Here is a 23,365-nt window from a genome sequence, read left to right as displayed (position 1 = left end):
ACATACATTTTACTATTTTTTTGTATTATGACTGATATATTTGTCGCTGGACATGAAGCAGATTCGTCAATGATTAAAAATTCTTCTTGAATGCTTTTGTAGGATCTATTAACTGGATTTTTTAATGAACTTAAGCAATGTTTTGCAACACATACGTGTTACTATCTTTTTTCAAATATGACTGATATATTTGTCGCTGGACATGAAGCACCTACATGTAATAAAAATTGTTCATTATTGCCTTGTAGTATTGATTGATTTATTGAGAAACATATTACTAATGTCAGGTTATACTTGTTAAATAGAAGTATATGACTAAGAAGTGTAATAAGACTTTAAAGAAAGATAGGAAGGGTACAGCGTCAGTTACAGGGCCTGCGTTTGAAGGTCTATGTGTCCATCACAATTTTAGTGTGGAGACCTTTAAGTTTTAACTTTATATTTTAAGTTACACTAGTCAGTTCGTTTTTAACTTTAGGACGACACCTTTATGTATAGATTTCTTTTTCTTACTACAAAAGGGTGTGGTTTATGACCAAGGATTGCAAAATTTCGGAGAATGTATCACGCAGTCATTATTTAGATGCATCATTCGGTAGCTAAGTAGACATGTCGATGGGAAGCACAACTGCACTACACTGACTGTATCTGTACAGTTTCTATGCGCAAAATGTCAATAGAGTTACGTCCCTGCTAAACTGAAGTCTGTAGGTTTCAGCTCTGGAGTTCCCAGTGAAGACATATTTTTTTTTAATTTTTGTTTTGTTTGGCAAACACAGATTAAAGATTTACAGTTACTAAATAAAACAAGAGTTGCAATCTGTAGTACATCTTAACATGAACTCGTGTGCTTACTAAATATGAACTGCTTAATGACATGAAATATAACGTTATTAGTAACATGGGAAAAGTGGCACTTTTAAAACTACGATTTTGACGCTGTTTAAGTAAACAAATTTGCCTTTCATACATTTTTGACACTTCCTCCCATAATGCCATCCGAAAAAATAAAAAAAATTAAGAAATGATGACACACATCACTATCAAACAAATAACATAACTTATAATGTTACGTTATACATTTTCCCCTACAAGACACAGCACTTATAGTTTACATTCATAAAACTGTCAAGAACTATATTCATAGACAACCAATATACGAGTGACCAAACAGGTCGTTTTTGAAGAAAAAAATATCATTTTTTTTTCTTCTTTTGAGTCCTTTGGTCTTCTCTTCTGCATTTTCTCACTTTATTATACATGAAATAACATCTTAAACTGCATGTTTGAAAATATATAGTGTGCAATAAACAGAATGTGGGGTAAATGTCGATAAGACAGCAACCTAGCGACAAAAATATGCAAACGACATGTGCACGCTGAACGGAGCAAAGGAATTGCGAGTTTCCCTCAAAGAGACAGCATCCCAACGACTACAGATATATATGAATGACCTATTCACTTTGCTTATGCTACCATTTGTTTGTTGTTTTGTTGTTGTTGTTGGTTTCTTTTTTACTGATAAAAAACTGTGCGCAATGAAAAGCCAGTAGTGATGAAAGTGGAATTCAAACACCAAAAAAGCAATAAGATAAATCAGGATTTGTTTAAGACGTTTCCTACATCGTATTTTTGTTTGGTAAACACGAATCCGTTGAAAGGATTTTAAATTGACTAAAACAATGTTTTTCAACACATACATTTTACTATTTTCTTGTATTATGACTGATATATTTGTCGCTGGACATGAAGCAGATTCGTCAATGATTAAAAATTCTTCTTGAATGCTTTTGTAGGATCTATTAACTGGATTTTTTAATGAACTTAAGCAATGTTTTGCAACACATACGTGTTACTATCTTTTTTCAAATATGACTGATATATTTGTCGCTGGACATGAAGCACCTACATGTAATAAAAATTGTTCATTATTGCCTTGTAGTATTGATTGATTTATTGAGAAACATATTACTAATGTCAGGTTATACTTGTTAAATAGAAGTATATGACTAAGAAGTGTAATAAGACTTTAAAGAAAGATAGGAAGGGTACAGCGTCAGTTACAGGGCCTGCGTTTGAAGGTCTATGTGTCCATCACAATTTTAGTGTGGAGACCTTTAAGTTTTAACTTTATATTTTAAGTTACACTAGTCAGTTCGTTTTTAACTTTAGGACGACACCTTTATGTATAGATTTCTTTTTCTTACTACAAAAGGGTGTGGTTTATGACCAAGGATTGCAAAATTTCGGAGAATGTATCACGCAGTCATTATTTAGATGCATCATTCGGTAGCTAAGTAGACATGTCGATGGGAAGCACAACTGCACTACACTGACTGTATCTGTACAGTTTCTATGCGCAAAATGTCAATAGAGTTACGTCCCTGCTAAACTGAAGTCTGTAGGTTTCAGCTCTGGAGTTCCCAGTGAAGACATATTTTTTTTTTATTTTTGTTTTGTTTGGCAAACACAGATTAAAGATTTACAGTTACTAAATAAAACAAGAGTTGCAATCTGTAGTACATCTTAACATGAACTCGTGTGCTTACTAAATATGAACTGCTTAATGACATGAAATATAACGTTATTAGTAACATGGGAAAAGTGGCACTTTTAAAACTACGATTTTGACGCTGTTTAAGTAGACAAATTTGCCTTTCATGCATTTTTGACACTTCCTCCCATAATGCCATCCGAAAAAATAAAAAAAATTAAGAAATGATGACACACATCACTATCAAACAAATAACATAACTTATAATGTTACGTTATACATTTTCCCCTACAAGACACAGCACTTATAGTTTACATTCATAAAACTGTCAAGAACTATATTCATAGACAACCAATATACGAGTGACCAAACAGGTCGTTTTTGAAGAAAAAAATATCATTTTTTTTTCTTCTTTTGAGTCCTTTGGTCTTCTCTTCTGCATTTTCTCACTTTATTATACATGAAATAACATCTTAAACTGCATGTTTGAAAATATATAGTGTGCAATAAACAGAATGTGGGGTAAATGTCGATAAGACAGCAACCTAGCGACAAAAATATGCAAACGACATGTGCACGCTGAACGGAGCAAAGGAATTGCGAGTTTCCCTCAAAGAGACAGCATCCCAACGACTACAGATATATATGAATGACCTATTCACTTTGCTTATGCTACCATTTGTTTGTTGTTTTGTTGTTGTTGTTGGTTTCTTTTTTACTGATAAAAAACTGTGCGCAATGAAAAGCCAGTAGTGATGAAAGTGGAATTCAAACACCAAAAAAGCAATAAGATAAATCAGGATTTATTTAAGACGTTTCCTACATCGTATTTTTGTTTGGTAAACACGAATCCGTTGAAAGGATTTTAAATTGACTAAAACAATGTTTTTATTAACACATACATTTTACTATCTTCTTGTATTATGACTGATATATTTGTCGCTGGACATGAAGCAGATTCGTCAATGATTAAAAATTCTTCTTGAATGCTTTTGTAGGATCTATTAACTGGATTTTTTAATGAACTTAAGCAATGTTTTGCAACACATACGTGTTACTATCTTTTTCAAATATGACTGATATATTTGTCGCTGGACATGAAGCACCTACATGTAATAAAAATTGTTCATTATTGCCTTGTAGTATTGATTGATTTATTGAGAAACATATTACTAATGTCAGGTTATACTTGTTAAATAGAAGTATATGACTAAGAAGTGTAATAAGACTTTAAAGAAAGATAGGAAGGGTACAGCGTCAGTTACAGGGCCTGCGTTTGAAGGTCTATGTGTCCATCACAATTTTAGTGTGGAGACCTTTAAGTTTTAACTTTATATTTTAAGTTACACTAGTCAGTTCGTTTTAAACTTTAGGACGACACCTTTATGTATAGATTTCTTTTTCTTACTACAAAAGGGTGTGGTTTATGACCAAGGATTGCAAAATTTCGGAGAATGTATCACGCAGTCATTATTTAGATGCATCATTCGGTAGCTAAGTAGACATGTCGATGGGAAGCACAACTGCACTACACTGACTGTATCTGTACAGTTTCTATGCGCAAAATGTCAATAGAGTTACGTCCCTGCTAAACTGAAGTCTGTAGGTTTCAGCTCTGGAGTTCCCAGTGAAGACATATTTTTTTTTAATTTTTGTTTTGTTTGGCAAACACAGATTAAAGATTTACAGTTACTAAATAAAACAAGAGTTGCAATCTGTAGTACATCTTAACATGAACTCGTGTGCTTACTAAATATGAACTGCTTAATGACATGAAATATAACGTTATTAGTAACATGGGAAAAGTGGCACTTTTAAAACTACGATTTTGACGCTGTTTAAGTAGACAAATTTGCCTTTCATACATTTTTGACACTTCCTCCCATAATGCCATCCGAAAAGTAAAAAAATTAAGAAATGATGACACACATCACTATCAAACAAATAACATAACTTATAATGTTACGTTATACATTTTCCCCTACAAGACACAGCACTTATAGTTTACATTCATAAAACTGTCAAGAACTATATTCATAGACAACCAATATACGAGTGACCAAACAGGTCGTTTTTGAAGAAAAAAATATCATTTTTTTTTCTTCTTTTGAGTCCTTTGGTCTTCTCTTCTGCATTTTCTCACTTTATTATACATGAAATAACATCTTAAACTGCATGTTTGAAAATATATAGTGTGCAATAAACAGAATGTGGGGTAAATGTCGATAAGACAGCAACCTAGCGACAAAAATATGCAAACGACATGTGCACGCTGAACGGAGCAAAGGAATTGCGAGTTTCCCTCAAAGAGACAGCATCCCAACGACTACAGATATATATGAATGACCTATTCACTTTGCTTATGCTACCATTTGTTTGTTGTTTTGTTGTTGTTGTTGGTTTCTTTTTTACTGATAAAAAACTGTGCGCAATGAAAAGCCAGTAGTGATGAAAGTGGAATTCAAACACCAAAAAAGCAATAAGATAAATCAGGATTTATTTAAGACGTTTCCTACATCGTATTTTTGTTTGGTAAACACGAATCCGTTGAAAGGATTTTAAATTGACTAAAACAATGTTTTTATTAACACATACATTTTACTATCTTCTTGTATTATGACTGATATATTTGTCGCTGGACATGAAGCAGATTCGTCAATGATTAAAAATTCTTCTTGAATGCTTTTGTAGGATCTATTAACTGGATTTTTTAATGAACTTAAGCAATGTTTTGCAACACATACGTGTTACTATCTTTTTCAAATATGACTGATATATTTGTCGCTGGACATGAAGCACCTACATGTAATAAAAATTGTTCATTATTGCCTTGTAGTATTGATTGATTTATTGAGAAACATATTACTAATGTCAGGTTATACTTGTTAAATAGAAGTATATGACTAAGAAGTGTAATAAGACTTTAAAGAAAGATAGGAAGGGTACAGCGTCAGTTACAGGGTCTGCGTTTGAAGGTCTATGTGTCCATCACAATTTTAGTGTGGAGACCTTTAAGTTTTAACTTTATATTTTAAGTTACACTAGTCAGTTCGTTTTTAACTTTAGGACGACACCTTTATGTATAGATTTCTTTTTCTTACTACAAAAGGGTGTGGTTTATGACCAAGGATTGCAAAATTTCGGAGAATGTATCACGCAGTCAATATTTAGATGCATCATTCGGTAGCTAAGTAGACATGTCGATGGGAAGCACAACTGCACTACACTGACTGTATCTGTAAAGTTTCTATGCGCAAAATGTCAATAGAGTTACGTCCCTGCTAAACTGAAGTCTGTAGGTTTCAGCTCTGGAGTTCCCAGTGAAGACATATTTTTTTTTAATTTTTTTTTTTGTTTGGCAAACACAGATTAAAGATTTACAGTTACTAAATAAAACAAGAGTTGCAATCTGTAGTACATCTTAACATGAACTCGTGTGCTTACTTAATATGAACTGCTTAATGACATGAAATATAACGTTATTAGTAACATGGGAAAAGTGGCACTTTTAAAACTACGATTTTGACGCTGTTTAAGTAGACAAATTTGCCTTTCCATACATTTTTGACACTTCCTCCCATAATGCCATCCGAAAAAATAAAAAAAATTAAGAAATGATGACACACATCACTATCAAACAAATAACATAACTTATAATGTTAAGTTATACATTTTCCCCTACAAGACACATCACTTATAGTTTACATTCATAAAACTGTCAGGAACTATATTCATAGACAACCAATATACGAGTGACCAAACAGGTCGTTTTTGAAGAAAAAAAATATCATTTTTTTTCTTCTTTTGAGTCCTTTGGTCTTCTCTTCTGCATTTTCTCACTTTATTATACATGAAATAACATCTTAAACTGCATGTTTGAAAATATATAGTGTGCAATAAACAGAATGTGGGGTAAATGTCGATAAGACAGCAACCTAGCGACAAAAATATGCAAACGACATGTGCACGCTGAACGGAGCAAGGGAATTGCGAGTTTCCCTCAAAGAGACAGCATCCCAACGACTACAGATATATATGAATGACCTATTCACTTTGCTTATGCTACCATTTGTTTGTTGTTTTGTTGTTGTTGTTGGTTTCTTTTTTACTGATAAAAAACTGTGCGCAATGAAAAGCCAGTAGTGATGAAAGTGGAATTCAAACACCAAAAAAGCAATAAAATAAATCAGGATTTATTTAAGACGTTTCCTACATCGTATTTTTGTTTGGTAAACACGAATCCGTTGAAAGGATTGTAAATTGACTAAAACAATGTTTTTATTAACACATACATTTTACTATCTTCTTGTATTATGACTGATATATTTGTCGCTGGACATGAAGCAGATTCGTCAATGATTAAAAATTCTTCTTGAATGCTTTTGTAGGATCTATTAACTGGATTTTTTAATGAACTTAAGCAATGTTTTGCAACACATACGTGTTACTATCTTTTTCAAATATGACTGATATATTTGTCGCTGGACATGAAGCACCTACATGTAATAAAAATTGTTCATTATTGCCTTGTAGTATTGATTGATTTATTGAGAAACATATTACTAATGTCAGGTTATACTTGTTAAATAGAAGTATATGACTAAGAAGTGTAATAAGACTTTAAAGAAAGATAGGAAGGGTACAGCGTCAGTTACAGGGCCTGCGTTTGAAGGTCTATGTGTCCATCACAATTTTAGTGTGGAGACCTTTAAGTTTTAACTTTATATTTTAAGTTACACTAGTCAGTTCGTTTTTAACTTTAGGACGACACCTTTATGTATAGATTTCTTTTTCTTACTACAAAAGGGTGTGGTTTATGACCAAGGATTGCAAAATTTCGGAGAATGTATCACGCAGTCATTATTTAGATGCATCATTCGGTAGCTAAGTAGACATGTCGATGGGAAGCACAACTGCACTACACTGACTGTATCTGTACAGTTTCTATGCGCAAAATGTCAATAGAGTTACGTCCCTGCTAAACTGAAGTCTGTAGGTTTCAGCTCTGGAGTTCCCAGTGAAGACATATTTTTTTTTAATTTTTGTTTTGTTTGGCAAACACAGATTAAAGATTTACAGTTACTAAATAAAACAAGAGTTGCAATCTGTAGTACATCTTAACATGAACTCGTGTGCTTACTAAATATGAACTGCTTAATGACATGAAATATAACGTTATTAGTAACATGGGAAAAGTGGCACTTTTAAAACTACGATTTTGACGCTGTTTAAGTAGACAAATTTGCCTTTCATACATTTTTGACACTTCCTCCCATAATGCCATCCGAAAAAATAAAAAAAATTAAGAAATGATGACACACATCACTATCAAACAAATAACATAACTTATAATGTTACGTTATACATTTTCCCCTACAAGACACAGCACTTATAGTTTACATTCATAAAACTGTCAAGAACTATATTCATAGACAACCAATATACGAGTGACCAAACAGGTCGTTTTTGAAGAAAAAAATATCATTTTTTTTTTCTTCTTTTGAGTCCTTTGGTCTTCTCTTCTGCATTTTCTCACTTTATTATACATGAAATAACATCTTAAACTGCATGTTTGAAAATATATAGTGTGCAATAAACAGAATGTGGGGTAAATGTCGATAAGACAGCAACCTAGCGACAAAAATATGCAAACGACATGTGCACGCTGAACGGAGCAAAGGAATTGCGAGTTTCCCTCAAAGAGACAGCATCCCAACGACTACAGATATATATGAATGACCTATTCACTTTGCTTATGCTACCATTTGTTTGTTGTTTTGTTGTTGTTGTTGGTTTCTTTTTTACTGATAAAAAACTGTGCGCAATGAAAAGCCAGTAGTGATGAAAGTGGAATTCAAACACCAAAAAAGCAATAAAATAAATCAGGATTTATTTAAGACGTTTCCTACATCGTATTTTTGTTTGGTAAACACGAATCCGTTGAAAGGATTTTAAATTGACTAAAACAATGTTTTTATTAACACATACATTTTACTATCTTCTTGTATTATGACTGATATATTTGTCGCTGGACATGAAGCAGATTCGTCAATGATTAAAAATTCTTCTTGAATGCTTTTGTAGGATCTATTAACTGGATTTTTTAATGAACTTAAGCAATGTTTTGCAACACATACGTGTTACTATCTTTTTCAAATATGACTGATATATTTGTCGCTGGACATGAAGCACCTACATGTAATAAAAATTGTTCATTATTGCCTTGTAGTATTGATTGATTTATTGAGAAACATATTACTAATGTCAGGTTATACTTGTTAAATAGAAGTATATGACTAAGAAGTGTAATAAGACTTTAAAGAAAGATAGGAAGGGTACAGCGTCAGTTACAGGGCCTGCGTTTGAAGGTCTATGTGTCCATCACAATTTTAGTGTGGAGACCTTTAAGTTTTAACTTTATATTTTAAGTTACACTAGTCAGTTCGTTTTTAACTTTAGGACGACACCTTTATGTATAGATTTCTTTTTCTTACTACAAAAGGGTGTGGTTTATGACCAAGGATTGCAAAATTTCGGAGAATGTATCACGCAGTCATTATTTAGATGCATCATTCGGTAGCTAAGTAGACATGTCGATGGGAAGCACAACTGCACTACACTGACTGTATCTGTACAGTTTCTATGCGCAAAATGTCAATAGAGTTACGTCCCTGCTAAACTGAAGTCTGTAGGTTTCAGCTCTGGAGTTCCCAGTGAAGACATATTTTTTTTTAATTTTTGTTTTGTTTGGCAAACACAGATTAAAGATTTACAGTTACTAAATAAAACAAGAGTTGCAATCTGTAGTACATCTTAACATGAACTCGTGTGCTTACTAAATATGAACTGCTTAATGACATGAAATATAACGTTATTAGTAACATGGGAAAAGTGGCACTTTTAAAACTACGATTTTGACGCTGTTTAAGTAGACAAATTTGCCTTTCATACATTTTTGACACTTCCTCCCATAATGCCATCCGAAAAAATAAAAAAAATTAAGAAATGATGACACACATCACTATCAAACAAATAACATAACTTATAATGTTACGTTATACATTTTCCCCTACAAGACACAGCACTTATAGTTTACATTCATAAAACTGTCAAGAACTATATTCATAGACAACCAATATACGAGTGACCAAACAGGTCGTTTTTGAAGAAAAAAATATCATTTTTTTTTCTTCTTTTGAGTCCTTTGGTCTTCTCTTCTGCATTTTCTCACTTTATTATACATGAAATAACATCTTAAACTGCATGTTTGAAAATATATAGTGTGCAATAAACAGAATGTGGGGTAAATGTCGATAAGACAGCAACCTAGCGACAAAAATATGCAAACGACATGTGCACGCTGAACGGAGCAAAGGAATTGCGAGTTTCCCTCAAAGAGACAGCATCCCAACGACTACAGATATATATGAATGACCTATTCACTTTGCTTATGCTACCATTTGTTTGTTGTTTTGTTGTTGTTGTTGGTTTTACTGATAAAAAACTGTGCGCAATGAAAAGCCAGTAGTGATGAAAGTGGAATTCAAACACCAAAAAAGCAATAAAATAAATCAGGATTTATTTAAGACGTTTCCTACATCGTATTTTTGTTTGGTAAACACGAATCCGTTGAAAGGATTTTAAATTGACTAAAACAATGTTTTTATTAACACATACATTTTACTATCTTCTTGTATTATGACTGATATATTTGTCGCTGGACATGAAGCAGATTCGTCAATGATTAAAAATTCTTCTTGAATGCTTTTGTAGGATCTATTAACTGGATTTTTTAATGAACTTAAGCAATGTTTTGCAACACATACGTGTTACTATCTTTTTCAAATATGACTGATATATTTGTGGCTGGACATGATGCACCTACATGTAATAAAAATTGTTCATTATTGCCTTGTAGTATTGATTGATTTATTGAGAAACATATTACTAATGTCAGGTTATACTTGTTAAATAGAAGTATATGACTAAGAAGTGTAAAAAGACTTTAAAGAAAGATAGGAAGGGTACAGCGTCAGTTACAGGGCCTGCGTTTAAAGGTCTATGTGTCCATCACAATTTTAGTGTGGAGACCTTTAAGTTTTAACTTTATATTTTAAGTTACACTAGTCAATTCGTTTTTAACTTTAGGACGACACCTTTATGTATAGATTTCTTTTTCTTACTACAAAAGGGTGTGGTTTATGACCAAGGATTGCAAAATTTCGGAGAATGTATCACGCAGTCAATATTTAGATGCATCATTCGGTAGTTAAGTAGACATGTCGATGGGAAGCACAACTGCACTACACTGACTGTATCTGTACAGTTTCTATGCGCAAAATGTCAATAGAGTTACGTCCCTGCTAAACTGAAGTCTGTAGGTTTCAGCTCTGGAGTTCCCAGTGAAGACATATTTTTTTTTAATTTTTGTTTTGTTTGGCAAACACAGATTAAAGATTTACAGTTACTAAATAAAACAAGAGTTGCAATCTGTAGTACATCTTAACATGAACTCGTGTGCTTACTAAATATGAACTGCTTAATGACATGAAATATAACGTTATTAGTAACATGGGAAAAGTGGCACTTTTAAAACTACGATTTTGACGCTGTTTAAGTAGACAAATTTGCCTTTCCATACATTTTTGACACTTCCTCCCATAATGCCATCCGAAAAATTAAAAAAAATTAAGAAATGATGACACACATCACTATCAAACAAATAACATAACTTATAATGTTAAGTTATACATTTTCCCCTACAAGACACAGCACTAGTCTTATAGTTTACATTCATAAAACTGTCAGGAACTATATTCATAGACAACCAATATACGAGTGACCAAACAGGTCGTTTTTGAAGAAAAAAAATATCATTTTTTTTCTTCTTTTGAGTCCTTTGGTCTTCTCTTCTGCATTTTCTCACTTTATTATACATGAAATAACATCTTAAACTGCATGTTTGAAAATATATAGTGTGCAATAAACAGAATGTGGGGTAAATGTCGATAAGACAGCAACCTAGCGACAAAAATATGCAAACGACATGTGCACGCTGAACGGAGCAAAGGAATTGCGAGTTTCCCTCAAAGAGACAGCATCCCAACGACTACAGATATATATGAATGACCTATTCACTTTGCTTATGCTACCATTTGTTTGTTGTTTTGTTGTTGTTGTTGGTTTCTTTTTTACTGATAAAAAACTGTGCGCAATGAAAAGCCAGTAGTGATGAAAGTGGAATTCAAACACCAAAAAAGCAATAAAATAAATCAGGATTTATTTAAGACGTTTCCTACATCGTATTTTTGTTTGGTAAACACGAATCCGTTGAAAGGATTTTAAATAGACTAAAACAATGTTTTTCAACACATACATTTTACTATCTTCTTGTATTATGACTGATATATTTGTCGCTGGACATGAAGCAGATTCGTCAATGATTAAAAATTCTTCTTGAATGCTTTTGTGGGATCTATTAACTGGATTTTTTTAATGAACTTAAGCAATGTTTTGCAACACATACGTGTTACTATCTTTTTCAAATATGACTGATATATTTGTCGCTGGACATGAAGCACCTACATGTAATAAAAATTGTTCATTATTGCCTTGTAGTATTGATTGATTTATTGAGAAACATATTACTAATGTCAGGTTATACTTGTTAAATAGAAGTATATGACTAAGAAGTGTAAAAAGACTTTAAAGAAAGATAGGAAGGGTACAGCGTCAGTTACAGGGCCTGCGTTTAAAGGTCTATGTGTCCATCACAATTTTAGTGTGGAGACCTTTAAGTTTTAACTTTATATTTTAAGTTACACTAGTCAGTTCGTTTTTAACTTTAGGACGACACCTTTATGTATAGATTTCTTTTTCTTACTACAAAAGGGTGTGGTTTATGACCAAGGATGGCAAAATTTCGGAGAATGTATCACGCAGTCATTATTTAGATTCATCGCAGGCAACGTTTGGTCGGAACGTCGAATCCGAGACCTTGCACAGTGAGAAATTTATGTTCCCTGCATGTTACAGAGAGCTAGTAGCATTTCTTTGTGGCATGTTGCTATGCATACATGTAATGGCTTTCCATTTAACTAAAATGAAGAGGCGGAGAATATTAACGAGATAACATTCAAAACTCATAAGTCGAGAGAAACTGACAAAAGGACATCAGCTTCAGCAAAACAGTTGCAGTGGAGAGGGCTTACATAGGCTGTGCCTGTTGCCCAATCCAATTCAATTTATTTCAATAAAATATTGTTTAAACTAAAACAGCAACACAAGAAAGCAGAGCAAGAATTCTGAGGTCACAACTCTGATTTTTTATTGTAGTAATGATATTCAAATAAAAGATTGCAACGGAATAATCTTGTGTATTTTATGATGGTTCAAAATGCAATCATGGCAACTCAAGAAATAGGCTTTCTTTTTTAAAGACTCAAACACAACATTGTCATTATCTTGACCGAATTGCACCGAGATACAATTTGCCTAAGTGCAGTCAACAAGACCCATCACTAGGTATACATGGTATATAAAGAAGAACCAGACTACAATAAAAAATAAGAAAATGTGGTATGATTTCGAATGAGACAACTCTCCATCAGAGACCAAATGACACAGAAATTAACAATTATAGGTCACCATACTGCCGTCAGTAATGAGTCAACTCATACCGCATTATAAACTTTAAAAGGCACTGATATGAAAAATGTAAAACTATTCAAACGAGAAAAAACTAACGACCTAAATTATGTACCAAATAATGAACGAATTACAACCACCAAATTACAGGCACCTGACTTAGAACAGACAAATACAGATTATAGCAGAGCTAAACTTATTTGAAGCCCCCGACACTCCCAATAAACCGGAACAGTGTTAAAACTGTACAAAATAAGAATTATTATATACAACTCGGTTGAAAAGGGCATATCTCTTCAGATGGGTACACACAGTAATGCGTGTAACCAAAATTCATAGTGGACGTACACGGCTACAAATACAACAAAGACACTAAGTACAGATCTGAGACTCCCATTTTCTGACTGCTAGTTCAAAGCCAATAATAACAATTTTATAAATCATGCATCTACGACTAAATTATGTAAATATTATTATTTGTTTAATTTTTCCTCTCGATATTTTATAAGTTACATGGATGGATTAGTAACCTGTGCCCAACTGCGGTGCTTTGCTTTTGCGCCAATTGGCACTTCATTTGCGCCAAAAAAATCTTTCCTTTGCGCCACAAACTATATTTCATTTGCGCCAATATTACAGGTAAATACGTATGATACAGGTATTAATAAAAAAAAAATGTTAAAAAAAAACCCAATAATTTTGATAAAGTTCTTGTTAGTCAAAACATATTCCTCAGAAATAAGTCATCATAAAACAATAAGTATACCTTTCAATGAGTTTTTTGAGATTATACTTTCTGCTGGTTTACCCCATGGTTGCGATTGTTCAAAGTTTTGATAATTGTTTTGTGTTCCATATCAGTTGTTATTCTGCCTTTAGGGAGCTACCATTTGATTTTTATGGGGGGCTAGGATGAAAAATTTTGTCCTGCATTTTTTTTTAGCTGTAATCTCTGTCCTGCCTTTTTATTTTTCACTTTGTTCGGTCCTGCCTTTTATTTTAGTTTATCCTGACTTTTTTTTACCCAAATTGTCGTCCTGATTTTTTTTTTTTGTAAGTGTCTCATCCTGCCTTTTTTTTTACTCAAAACTCCTGTCCTGCCTTTTTTTCTTCAAATTTCATCCTAGCCCCCCATAAAAATCAAATGGTAGCTCCCTTCCTTTGCAAGTCTTTTAGGACACCTAAATGACTTGTCACTATTTTTCAGAACATCTGATGAGACTTATTTCCTTGGTTTGTCTCTGAATTGACAATGTCCATATTGATACATGTACATCTTAAATGTGAACATTAGATATATCTAAACCTAACTGATTTTCAGTTTTGTATTTAGAAATCTAGAAATGAGTATGATTAAACTGAATCAATTATCCATGGGTATTTCTCTGAGACTACTATTATTGTAGTCACAGTTACGATAGAGCGAGAATTCCTTTCCTGTTATATATTACCTGTATTACCTGTAAAATGGCGCAAATGAAGCAGTTTTTTTATGGCGCAAATGAAATATAACCTTGTGGAGCAAATGAAAGATTGGATTTTTTTAAAATTGGCGCAAATGCAATGCGCCCATTAACTGCTATACACTATAAAAACAAGATAATCACTATCAAAACAATTCCCAATTGTCCAACAAACATATTCCCGATTGTCCAACAAACATATTCCCGAATTGTCCAACAAACATATTCCCGATTGTTCCAAAAAAATTTCGTTACTTTTTTACCTGTAATTTCAAAAAGTATGACAATCGGGAAGACATCGTCCCGTAAGGTTTTGATTGCATTTCATGCAATCTTTACCTAAAAAATCTGTACATGTTTTGAATCAGTTTCTGAACAATGAAAATATAAAATATGGTCATGCAATTAAATGATGGATGAAAATATTATAATGCCATACTGTAGCCAACTAGCAGATTCATTCGTGACTTATTTGTACATGAGAAAGGACTTATATAAACTGGAGCCTCTATCCAATCCATTTGTTTCAATATAATTCATTAATTCAATTAAATATTTGTATATCTTTCCTGTTTAATTTGTTTCAGTGGCAGGTCATGTACAGTCATATAAGATGTCACTTGATGCGTTCAGTCATATAAGTAATTACTTAATGGTTTTAATAATTTTTGTAGGTAATTGATGGTTTCAGTCATAAAAGTAATCATATAAGTAGTCATTCAATGGTTTCAATAATTTTAGTAGTCGTTTGATTGTTTCAATTATATCAATAGTCATTTGACGGTTTCAGTCATTTAAGTAGTCTTTTGATGATTTCAGTTATAAAAGTAGTCTTCCAATTGTTTCCATTGTATAAGAAGTCATTTGATGATTTTAATCATACAAATATTCATTTAATGGTTTCAATGATATTAGTAGTCACTTAATGGGTTCAGTCATATAAGTAATTACTTTATGGTTTTGATCAATTTTATAGTCAATTGATAGTTTTAGTCATAAAAGTAATCATTTGATGGTTTTAATCATATGAGTAGTCATTTGATGGTTTCAATTATAACAGTCATTTGATGGTTTCAGTTATATAACTAGTCATTAGATGGATTCAGTTATAAAAGGTTTTTCGATGGTTTCAGAGATATAAGTATTCATTTGATGGTTTCATCTTATTAGTAGTCATTTAATGGTTTCATCATAAAAGTAGTCATTTTATGGTTTCAGTAATATAAACAGTAATTTGATGGTTTCAGTTATAAAAGTAGCCGTTTGATGGTTTCAGTTATGTAAGAAGTCATTTGATGGTTTCAATAATATAAGTAGTCAGTTGATGGTTTCAATAATATAAGTAGTCATTTGTAGGTTTCAGTCATTTTATGGTTTCAGTTATATAAGTTATCTTTTTATGTTACAATCACAAAGAAGTCGATTGATATTTGCATTGATATTTGAAGGTTTAGGCCATTTAAGTTGTCGTTTGATGGTTTCAATCATAAAAGAAGTCATTTGATGGTTTCAATCATATTAGTGGTCATTTGATGGTTTCAGAAATATAAGAAACCCTTTGATGGTTTCATTTATATAAGTAGTCATTTGATGGTTTCAGTCATTTTGTAGTCATTTGATGGTTTCAGTTATAAGAGTAGCCATTTTATGTTTCGATCTTAAAGTAGTCTATTGATGCTTGTAATGATATTAAGTGATTAAATTGTTTCAATCATGTAAGTAGTCATTAAATAGTTTCAAAATCCGATTACTAGTCGTGTGACAATTGCAATCATATTAGTAATTGAGTCCAGTAAGTAGTCTTCTGATGGTTTTAATAATATCCATAGCCATTTGATGGTTTCAATAATATAAGCAGCCTTTGATGGTTTCAATAATATAAATAGTCATTTGATGGTTTCAATAATATAAGCAGTCATTTAATGGTTTCAATAATATAAGCAGCCACTTGATGGTTTTAATAATATAAGCAGCCAATTGATGGTTTCAATAATATAAGCAGTTATTTGATGGTCTATCATATAAATCAATATTTGATGGTCTGTCATATAAATAGTCATTTGATGGTCTCAGGCATATGTGTAGTTTTTTTATGGTCTCAGTCATTTAGTATTTTTGTAATTATGACTTTCTGATTATTTTTGCTGCTTACAGTTTTTGAATGTTTTATTGGCTTATGAGATTTTGTTTTTCTGATCATTTCACTGGTGATGAAAGTGATCTTTTTTGCTGTTGACAGTTTATTTTACATTCATCTATTATACATTTTTAAATAATAGTCAAGAACATTAATCCTTAATTAAAGGGCAATAACTCATATAAGTAGTCAGATGATGGTTTCAATCATACCAGCATTTTATAAATCTACTAAATTACTATTTTTGCAATCCACTGTTTCTTACCATCTTTTTTTTATGATTATACCTGTATTGAAAAAAAACCACTATAAAATTGGTCAAACATTGTCTATTAGAAATGACATATTTCTGCTCAGATAAAACATGTTTTATGACACTGAAAAAATTGCAAAAAAATCTTATAAACTAAAACCAAGAATATAAAGTGGATATACATGGGAAACATTTTTTTTCAACAGAAAGGTTCATGATCAGTTGTTTTAACAAATCGATCCTGCATTTTTTGGGGGCTAATGAATCATCATTGATTTTTTTTTTACACAAATCCCCTCTTTTCTTCATACAATTACAAAAAGACTCCAACATTTTGTATCCTGGTTTGATACACTACACTCTTTATTCTCAATCCAACACTAACAAAAAATCTAACAATCAAAATCTGTGTTCCATTTTTTATTAATGCATGATTCTTAAATAATACACAATTATCGTTAAACAAAAAGGCCATATGACATATATTAAATGAACATGTACAATTCACAAAAAAATTACATAAGAAACACTGTTGACCTGTAATGCAAAGTTATTCTTTTTTTTACCTTTTGATACATAGTGTACAAAAAGTATGTATAACTATTCTTGCATATTATCTACAGTTTACACAATGTGAATCCAAGATATGACTCTAAAACACAGATGATTTTTTAGACAGATATAGGTAGACAAGGCTTCAGAAAACTTACAACTTTACCTTGTGAATATTCATAATAAATAACAAATCAAAATAGTATGTACAAAACAAAACAAACAAAATCACAATCAGTCGAAAATACATATTAATATGAGCACACAACTAAACCAGGTATTCTTAAGTTAGGGTAGACATTAAATAAACAAATATAGCTTTGGGTGATGAAAAATAATTTACCCTTATCAAATACTAATTGACAGGCCGTGTGTTGTGGCCTTATGTCCCACTGGGGATGAAGAGGATAAGTAATAAGTAAATAAGTAATTTACTAATTGAAAATTGTGAAAGGGGCACTAGCTGTCAAATTCATGGTCACCGATTTGACTCAAATTCTCATATATGATTTATAACAATGTAAAACATTTATCCAAACTATCAAAAGTCTAAAATAAAAAGTTTACAGAGCATGGGGTAGATAATATATAGGTTCGTTTCGTGTGTATTTTAGTCCAGACACAATCTAATTAACTATCGATTTGACCTCAGATGACCACATAAGCGATGTAAACATAATTAAAGATATGAATAGATTAAACCAACATGTGCAATTGGAATTTTATAGGTCTGTTTGATTTGATTTTATAGATTAACCAGATGCTCCGCAGGGCGCAGCTTTATACGACCGCAGAGGTTGAACCCTGAACGGTTGGGGCAAGTATGGACACAACATTCAAGCTGGATTTAGCTCTAAATTTGGATTGTGATTAAATAGTTGACACAGCATAGGTTTCTGACACAGAATGAATGTGGTCTAATGAACTTAAAATTTTTGTTTTGCCTTTGAGCAATACACTATGCTGTTGAATATTAATCCTCTCAAATAAATGTTTGAAGACATTTTTTTTTTATTTATGAAATCTGAAATGAGAAAAATTTAACCCCCAACCCACCAATTTTTTTTTCACATCCCCCTTTCTCTTATTCCAAAACTGATCTCAATTCAAATTTCTAATGGAGTTTGCAACAATAACTATTCATTTAAATACATCATAAAATATTAAAATGTAAAAAAGGTGCTTGTTATCACTGAACTTGGTAAAGATTGTTTTAATTTATCAGTTGGTAGTAAAAGTGAATATACATTGTATATTGTATAAAACAATGATTTAAGTTGATTCAACTACTATTCTGGACAAAGAAAGATAACTTCAATTTTCGAAAATTTCTTGCTATTGCACAATATTGTGCAATTAGATATTTCTTGCTATTGCGCAATACTGTGCAATTGAAAATACTTGCTAATTGAAGATTTCTTGCTATTGTGCAATACTGTGCAATTGAAAATTTCTTGCTATTGCACAATACTGTGCAATTAAAGATTTCTTGCTATTGCTGAATACTGTGCAATTGAAAATGTCTTGCTATTGCACAATATTTCATATAATAATTTTGGATCCTGATTTGGACCAACTTTAAAACTGGGCTCATAATCAAAAATCTAAGTACATGTTTAGATTCAGCATATTAAAGAACCCCAAGAATTCAATTTTTGTTAAAATCAAACATAGTTTAATTTTGGACCCTTTGGACTTTAATGTAGACCAATTTGAAAACAGGACCAAAAATTAAGAATCTACATACACAGTTAGATTTGGCATATAACAGAACCCCAATTAATCAATTTTTGATGAAATCAAACAAAGTTTGATTTGGACCCCGATTTGGACCAACTTGAAAACTGGGCCAATAATCAAAAATCTAAGTACATTTTTAGATTCAGCATATCAAAGAACCCCAAGAATTTAATTTTTTTTTAAACTAAGTTTAATTTTGGACCCTTTGGACCCCTTATTCCTAAACTGTTGGGACCAAAACTCCCAAAATCAATCCCAACTTTCCTTTTATGGTAATAAACCTTGTGTTTAAATTTCATTGACTTCTATTAACTTATACTAAAGTTCTGGTGCGAAAACCAAGAATAATGCTTAATTGGGCCCTTTTTTGGCCCCTAATTCCTAAACTATTGGAACCAAAACTCCCAAAATCAATCCCAACTTTCCTTTTGTGGTCATAAACCTTGTGTCAAAATTTTATAGATTTCTATTTACTTAAACTAAAGTTATAGTGCGAAAACCAAGAAAATGCTTATTTGGGCCCTTTTTGGCCCCCAATTCCTAAAATTTTGGGACCAAAACTCCCAAAATCAATCCCAACCTTCCTTTTGTGGTCATAAACCTTGTGTTAAAATTTCATAGATTTCTATTCACTTTACTAAAGTTAGAGTGCGAAAACTAAAAGTATTCGGACGACTACGACGACGCAGAAGACGACGCCAACGTCATACCAATATACGACCAAAAAATTTTCAATTTTTGCGGTCGTATAAAAATAGATGTTTCTCATTGCTCTTAACCGTATAAGAATGATTTAATGTGCATCAAATAGTAATCAAATGATTTACCGTAGTTTAACTTTCATTGTTAACATTCTTTTTCTTTAAATAACCAGTACACGTACAATGCATGCGTTGTCAATCTTTAGCTAGGGGGTAAATTGAAGTTCACCTGAATACGGATTTAAAGAGGTTGACTCATTCACTTGCAAGTGAATAACTAATTATCAATGTTTCTTAGTGTAATTTGACAAAATTGAACCTTTTCGGCTGCAAAAAGCGAATTGTTATTTCACTATTTCATATTAATAGGTTTTTATATACTAAACATCTCTTTTAACTTATACATGTTATATTCAATACATCTTAAAACTAGAGGCTCTCAAGAGCCTGTGTCGCTCACCTGTTAATGTGTTTACAGATGTTGGCCATCTTCGTTGGTAGGCGGGGTCATTAGACACTTTTAAAAAAAAAAGATACCCTAGTATTATGATTGTGGCCAAGTTTGGTTAAATTTGGCCAAGTAGTTTTAGAAATGATTTTTATACAAGTTACAAAAATGACGAAAAGTTGTTCAATATTGACTATAAAGGGCAATAACTCTTTAAGGGGTCCTCTAACAATTTTGATCATGCTGACTTATTTGTAGATCTTACTTTGCTGAACATTATTGCTGTTTACAGTTTATCTCTATCTATAATAGTATTCAAGATAATAACCAAAAACTGCAAAACTTCCTTAAAATCACCAATTTTAGGGCAGCAACCCGACAACAGGTTGTCCGATTCAATTGAAAATTTGTGAGGGGATATATCTTATTCTGATGGACATTAAAATCTTGAAAGATTTGCCCTAAATGTCTTAGTTTCAAAGATATAAAGCAAAAACTGCATTTTACCACTATGTTCTAATTTTAGCCATGTCGGCCATTTTGTTTGGTAGGCTGGGTCATCGGACACATTTTATAAACTGTAAACCACAATGATAATTGTGGCCAAGTTTGGTTAAATATGGCAAAGTAGTTTCAGAGAAGAAGATTGTTAAAGTTGTTAAAAATTTACTATAGAGGGCAATAACTCCTTAAGGGGTCGACTGACCATTTTGGTCATGTTGACTTATTTGTAGGTCTTACTTTGCTGAACATTATTGCTGTTTACAGTTTATCTCTATCTATAATAGTATTCAAGATAATAACCAAAAACTGCAAAATTTCCTTAAAATAACCATTTCACAGGCAGCAACCCAACAACAGGTTGTCCGATTCGTCTGAAAATTTCAGGGCAGATAGATCTTGACCTGATCAACAATTTTACCTCTGTCAGATTTGTTCTAAATGCTTTGGTTTTTGAGTTATAAGCCAAAAACTGCATTTTACCCCTATGTTCTATTTTTAGCCATGGCGGCCATCTTGGTAGGTTTGACGGGTCACGCCACACATTTTTTAAACTAGATACCCCAAGGATGATTGTGGCCAAGTTTGGTAGAATTTGGCCAAGTAGTTTCAGAGGAGAAGATTTTTGTAAAAGTTTACGGACGACGGACGACAGACGCAGGACGCAGGACGACGGACGCCAAGTGATGAGAAAAGCTTACTTGACCTTTCAGGTCAGGTGAGCTAAAAATAAGTTCAAAGCAAAGACAGTAAAAAAAAGTCTACAAAATTACCTTAGTAGGCTATCAGAAAAACAATGATAAAATTCATTTGAATTTAAATGGTCTGAAGAATTTATTATTCATTCTGATCATAAAAATAATTTTATAAATCAATTTATTGTTTTTTTCTCATATTGGTATATGAAGTCTTGAAAGGCTATTAAATTTTTTTTTTGCTAAGAAGACTTACAATGCTGTAAGGGGTCAAAGCCTTTCAAGATATACGTCATAATTATTTGGACTAAAATAAATCCAAAACCCTCTTTTTATGTTTTTTTATGTTTTTTATGTTTTATGTTTGGTTGTAGAATTATATATTTTATCTATCTGTTATCATCTATTGAATTTATTCAAAAAGCTCTAAGAATTTGAATGCAAACAAAATAAGTTTCATCTCTAAGAAATTACAACTTTATATATAAATACTTTCTAGAACTTGTAATTGAGTGCATAAATACAAATTATGGAATTTAATATAGTCAGTCAAAAATTACCTATTGATAAACAAATATAACAGATTCACATGTAGTCTAAAACTCAAAAATAAGTTGGAACATACCCAGGAGACATTAAACACTTGCAAGTTTAGGAAAAACTGACAATGCCAGCGGAAAAAAACAAAACGACAACAAGTTCACAAAAAACACTACACAGAAAACCAAAGACAGCAACAAAACAAAAACTGGGAGTGAACTCATGTGCTCTAAAGGATCTAAATGACCCCAGTAGTTTAAATATCAGGTTTTGTTTACATGTCTGATATAATATACACAGCATATACTACATGTATTTCTTAAGGATGAACAAGATACTATGGAATGAATATAAACAATTCCATATAAAATGAAGAAACAAAATTATATAATATGAATGTTATATAGGATTCCTTTATTTTGGTTGGGGACAAAGATCACATGGTGTATGAAGGCAATAGACATGTACTAAACTTGTGAAAATGTTACAATTTACAATGCGTATGAATTCATAAAAATTAAAAAAACTTAAAACTACTTCAACTTGCAATTTCCTCATTTTGGCATTTAAATGATAGGAGAAAATTTAAGAATCATCTGTTTTGAGGGGATTTAAAGAGGGTGTGGATAGGGGTTTACAGAATTGAATTAAGAAAAGATTGGCAAAAATTAAGAATAGAGTAAAAATGGACAAAAACAAATACAGAATAATGAGGTGTTCAATGATAAGGAAGAGAAAATAATGTGCAAAAAGTATAAATAATATTCAGATATGGCCTACAAAAATTTAAGAACTCAGAAATGAAGGACCCCATCCAGACTTTAATTTGAAAGTGTTGAGGGAAGCACATTTTATATCTCCATGCTTCATACTTTAAAAATGTTATGTTTCTGCACATGGCCAAAACTTTCTCCAAACCTTTAAAAAGAGAAGCATCTAATTCTTAAATAAACAGCAAAAAAATTGACAGACACAAAAAAAAATTCAAAATTGACAAAAAAAGCTATGCCAGGGGCAGCATGATAAAACCACAGCAAATCAACAGCATAAATTGAAAAAAATGTACATCACACGCTAAAGTGGGAACAGTATTCTTCATCTAGCTTCAGTATATTACTCAACATTACTGCAGACCTAGTAAAGTACAGCTTCCAAACTATATCATTTATCTATTTATAATTTGTTGTTTACTTT

Source organism: Mytilus galloprovincialis, chromosome 6 (genome assembly GCF_965363235.1).
Source record: "Mytilus galloprovincialis chromosome 6, xbMytGall1.hap1.1, whole genome shotgun sequence".
In the NCBI taxonomy this organism is placed as follows: Eukaryota; Metazoa; Mollusca; class Bivalvia; order Mytilida; family Mytilidae; genus Mytilus; species Mytilus galloprovincialis.
The sequence above is the reverse complement of the archived record's forward strand: the minus strand, read 5'-3'. Positions refer to the sequence as shown.